Consider the following 6,000-nt stretch of genomic DNA (forward strand, 5'->3'; position numbering starts at 1 on the left):
AATTTTTTATTTATAGAAAGTGGATTTAATTCGCCCAAAAATATTCAATGCCAAATTACCTGAAACCCTTCCAGCTCTGGTTGTTCTATCTGAAACCGGCACGGTCCTCGATCCTATTATGCAGTGTCATTAGTCCCCCTCATTAAATTAGGAGGGTGAAATTGAAGCAGCTCCTTAATGGCTTATAATTTGAGGGAATAGTGTTGCTTTGTGCATTTCCCTCATCTATCAGCCGAGACCTTGTAAACCTTGAATCAGATCGTAAGAGTGTCCCACCCTTCCAAAACCAGCGAGGCCTTAATGTTTGACATCCCACCAGATTAACTAAAAATGGTGAAAAAGAAATGTGCCTTGGATTGAATATGCACATAGTGTATACTTCAAATCATAAACATATTTAAAATATACTGTTAAAATACAGTATCTTCCTGTTTATCTCAAACAGTAAAACATGGCACTTTAGCATTCCTTCCCATGGAAAGAAAGAACTGATCAAATGTTTACCTTGCAATGTTAGTCGCTTTGGATGAAAGCGTCTGCCAAATGCCTAAATGTAAATGTTAAAAAACTATACTTGCAGGTCATATTCATAATGTTTCTTAACACCCTTAACCCTTTTTTGAAAAGTGCACTTTATAATGCCAAATTAAATGTATTACTTTAAAGTACATTTTAAATCATGTTTTAATCATCTTTTGTCAGGCTGTTGATGTGTCGTCTAAAGTACTAATTATAATTTTAACGGCAGTGTTATTTGATATTACATTTAAAGTTCAAATATTTGACTTATACTAAATTGCAATTAGAAATATATTATGTATAATCATAATTATAATTGCATTTAATATAAGTTTAAACTTTTATACTTTTTCATTGAATTGTAAGTAACATGTAAGTGTTTCAAAACTACATACATTTCACACTTAAGTATATTCTTTTGTTTATAGTTTCCTTGTTGGTTGTTTGTTGTTGCCTTGTGTAAGGCAATTGGATCCTACTCTGCTTCATCTTTAAAGTTCACTGTTTGTTATACATTTACATTTAGTCATATAGCAGACGCCTTTGTCCGAAGCGACTTACAAATGAGGAATACAGCAAGCGAGTCATCATGAAGAGGTACAAATAACAAGTAGGACTCAAAATACAAAGTTCAGGCATTGCTTAGAGTAGCATAAACCTGACAAGGGAGGATTAAAGGAAAAGAAAAGATTCACAAATTCGTGTTTTTGCAGTTTGCACAGAGACAATAGCGATATATATATATTTTTTTTAAACGTTTGCATTTTCAGGCCCCCAAAACGTCATTGTAAATGAATGGCCAAACTGCATAAAAAGTTTTCAGTTTTTAGCTTAAATCACCCCTAAGTTTTCTTCTTCCATGAGGGGGTTTTGGCTTTGTTTCCAGGCTGATCGTTAAAGAATGTGACACACACGTCTCCCGGGAAATCACATCAATCCTGGTCCTGGAGGACCTCCAACAGTGCACTTTTTTTTTTTATGTCTCTCTTATCTGACTCACCCATCTTGGAGTCTTTACTAATGAGCTGACGAGTTGAATCAGGTGTGTTTGATTAGATAGACATCTAAACTGCGGGTACTCCAGGACCAGAGTTGGGAACCACTGCCTTATGCATGAGACATTCAGCCAACGGTCTGTGGGTGTGACGTCTGAGGCTGAGACTATCGCGCTGTATCCTGGCTCTATACTGTTTACTGCAAATGTTGTTCAATTTCCACCACTGGAACTTTGGGGTTTGATGCTGCAGGCATACCATGCCCTTTTACACTGGTCTGGTATCAGGCTTGATATTAAGCCATTAAAACCCCAGCCATCACTAGAGGAACCCAAACCTGAATCAGTGTAAGAGCAGGTTTACAGTGCTGAGGCGCTCAGTGTTAATGTCCCCATAGTTCCCCATAGTGTGGCTCTTATTAGATAGCTCTGCTCCTGAGGCCTGTGGTGTGGTCTCAAATAAAATGCTATCTCCTGGCCCCAATTTCAACGGACAAGAGCCCTCAATTTCAGGTTAGAGCCCTGGTTTACACCTTCACTTCTACCGCTCAACACGTAGCACTAGAAATACTGGTTGTCTTCACATTTCTCGGAGTATAGTTGGAAACCATGTCAAAATACATATTGCTTTTTGTATCCTGAATTTAACCCGAGTAGGCAACTTTGATGTGTGTTGTTTCAAATAATAATTGACTAGTAGGCTATGTTAGCATCACTAATCGGCCTATATTGCTGTGGTCTATCCCTGTAGCACTCTATTCCCCTTTGTAGAAAATCAATGGGGTTTTTACTTCTGGAAGCTGACTGCTGCACTGTGTTATGTGGCTATTTACAAGGAGAGGTGTGCTATTACTTTCTAAGTGTTCCCGAAACACAATTTTTATGGCGGATGATAAACATAAATAAATCCAATAATCTTACACTACAGGACAGACACAAGTCATACCGTAAAATATCTGTGTAAGTAACCAACTAGCAAATGCATTTTGTGCGCTAACCACCACTCAGAGTAGCGTAGCATCATAGCTACAGGTTTAGCATGGGCACTCACATAGCCTATACATAAACACGAATGAAAGAGGGGGAAATGTAGAAAATATAATAATCAGGTGCAGATTAATGTTGTGTAGACCTCGAGTTAATTTATGTAAGTCTATAAAAAATGATTAATCTGTAAACGGCTTTCTTGGAAAACTAAATATCATGGGCTCAGTGTTTCTTCTTGTTGAAAATAAAGTACAGTTGGTTTGCAGGGATTTCGTCATTGGTTTTAGAGACTTGCCTAACCCATCACAAAACATGAAATTTAAATGTCAAGATAGGGCAAGAGCCTGATCCATTTTTAAATCTTTATCTGCATGAGAAATGATGATGAATAAGACATGCGCTGAGACATTTTGTTAGACCCAAAACCAATATTTAAGCAATTTAGTTGCTATGTGCATAGCATTTTACCTCAGCGCATTACATATTGCATATGGTTCAATGTGAAATGTGCATCTGAGGCATTTCAGTGGCTTTAAGTCCTTCAGGTCATCTATAAACTAACAAATCAAAAAATATATTTGTCTTGCAGCAAAAACATTGATGACTTACCTTACAGATATTTTGTCCAATGAAAACCTCTCTAGAACTAGCATGTCCCCTGTTACTGCAGGCCAACTGCCTGACTAGCAACAGCAAGTCAAATAATGGATTATCGTTTTGGTGTAAACTAAAGCCTACTGGGTATTAAAAAAATAATATTCCTCCTTAACTTCTTTGGAAAAAAATGTAATTCTTTGTAATGTACAGATTTAAGGTTGACGCAGGAGAAAAGAAACACTAAGGAAAACACTTTGAGCTGTCCACTGTTTTCAGGGAGTGCCTAGAGAAGTTCATTTATCAGCCTGTGGGGGTAACAAATGATTTCGGCTTACTAATAAAATCTGTGGCAGAAACCACTTGGCCCAAACCACAAGGCACTATGGGATATTTTGCCCTTGAGGCCCAAAGTAAAAGCCACACCACTGTTTCACTTTTTTTCCACCTAAGTGTTCCTGCTTAGACCATCCACCAAACTTTATATATATATAAACCATATACGTTAAAGAAATAGTTAACTCAAAAATGAAAATAATTTCATCATTTAGGCTACTATTCTCATGTTGTTCCAAACATGAACCATATTATACGATCTTAAGATATTTTGAATAATGTTGGAAACCAAACGGTTTTGGTGCCCATAGATGGAAAAAAAATCTCGATTTATATCTTCTTTTTGAAAGGAGAAAGAAAGTCATAAGGTTGGAAAAACATGGGGGTGAGTAAAGGATGACAGAAATTAGAGTTGAACTATCTCGTCATGGTAACTGTTAGCTTTTGTTTTGTTACATTCCAAGTTATGAAAATGAATATTAATTTGCATCAAACGCAAAGATAAAATTGCAATCAGTTTAGTCACTATAGTTTACGAGCTTAAAAATGTGTATGAGAGGAAAAGCAATTTATTCAGTTAATAACCAGTATGAGCAAGGTGCTATTACTGCATTTCAGGGTTCCTGATTCTATTCTCGTTTTTCATTTGTTAAATTTGAAAACTCCGTACTCTCTCTCAAACTCTAATTAGAGGAATAAAACATGCAGAGCAACATTCTGACTGTGAGACGCTTCCTCCTCATACCAGTCTCTAGGTGTCGCTGTTGGAATTCGATACAATTCTCTCAATAACATCCTATTAGCAAATATGAAAACCTTTTCTATTCCGTTCTATTTTTTTTATTTATTAAATACACTAATAACACTAATAACATATATGTTTTAATAAATGTCACTGCAATGTCACGTTGAAACAGGTGAATAGAAGACTGGCTATTTAGTTGGTAAAATATGCTATCAGTTTCAGATTTTTAGGTTTTAAATAAGGTTGATTTTGTTAACCAATATATCTATCTTGTCACTCACTTGTCTTAAATCAATTGACTTTTTTTTTTTTTTTACTCAGAGCCCCATTTACTTTTTAAAGACCATGCTTTTACTGCTGAGGACATTACAGTTTTAGCATTAGCCTACTTCAATGTGGAATGGCTGAAATGTTCCAATTTCTTCCATTTAAAACATTTTTAACAAAAGGCTTATTTGATAATGTAACTGTTTTTTGTTACCTCAGTGCGTCTTACTGTCCTGTATGTTGCAGCATTGAACTTGCGGCGAAACAAAGTATGAACATTTCATCAACCTCAATGTTTCATTTCAGCTAAACTTTCAGTGTAAGTGCTGCAAAAGTTATTTTTATATTAACATTTCCCCTCTATCCAGATAATGAAATATTGATTTGAGAATGTATTGTAAGCCATGGAAGTTTTTAAAGCGGTTAGTGCTTTAGCCAGGAGCCATTCTGATCCTCTATTACGTTCTTCTGTGAGTGATAATGTTCCCCGGGCTGGAGGTATTTTAGGGCTATTGTACAATAATTAGCAAAACCTCAAGCTATTTGCAGAACACAAGAAGGCTATTCAAAAGATTCATTATTGATAATGTAAGTTTGATCTCTTAGCTGAAGTGGCACTTTAAAAGTTTTAGACGATGTAAGATGATGTTATGTTAGAGTTCGAATTTAAGTTTAATATGCTAAATTTAAAGCGATGTTTACATATATCCAGTTAGCATTAACATGTTGCTAAGCTAACAATGCATAATTGCAATAAGCATGAAATACAGTAGTCAACATTCAAACTTCCACTTTAAATGTTGACTACTGTACATGCAATTATTTTTATTGACACTTTTTATATAAAAAAAACTGTTTTTATACATTTTTTCTTGTAGATTACAAAATATGTTAGGGATGTTTAATATGCAAAACTATTGTCATGTAACGCACTACACAGATATTAACAGACAGTTTTGTCCACAGATACTTCACTATTTAATTGAACTTCTTGTGGGGTTCGAATCTTCAACGTTTCAGCTATCAAGTTTTCTTTAAATCAACACAGGCTTAGTTTTACAACCACAATGAAAAACTGCTGGCAAAAAAACTAAAGATGATGGCCTTGAGTTATTTGAGTGTGCTGTCTCGAGAGCCTCAGTATTCTCACCCTAATGCGACGATACCATCATCACTTAAGCTAACGGATTCACTGCAGACTGTTCATGAATAATTGGAAAAAAGCTTTTACTTAATTAATTTCAGTGCTGACATTTCTCACTGTCCCGAGGGGTTTGCTCTCTACAGGTGTTCCTTCACAATGACTAAAATCATAATCGCTTTGAACATTTCTCACAACTTTGAGAGGTGGCAATGGGATCATAAGGAACTGATGCTAATTGCTCTCAGCCCCAATAGGATAAATTCATTTATTGCTTTTTTCTTCTTCCTCCCCTTCTTTTTTAAGTTATGTTTTTTTTTTTTTTTTGGTACTTGGTACGCTATGGTATGAATGTTAATCAATATAACTTCCAGAGAATTTGTTTTTAGTTATAAGGTTCTGAGAAGATTCTAATGG

Source organism: Rhinichthys klamathensis, unplaced genomic scaffold, assembly GCF_029890125.1.
Source record: "Rhinichthys klamathensis goyatoka isolate OS25496 unplaced genomic scaffold, OSU_Roscu_1.1 h1tg000191l_1, whole genome shotgun sequence".
NCBI lineage: Eukaryota > Metazoa > Chordata > Actinopteri > Cypriniformes > Leuciscidae > Rhinichthys > Rhinichthys klamathensis.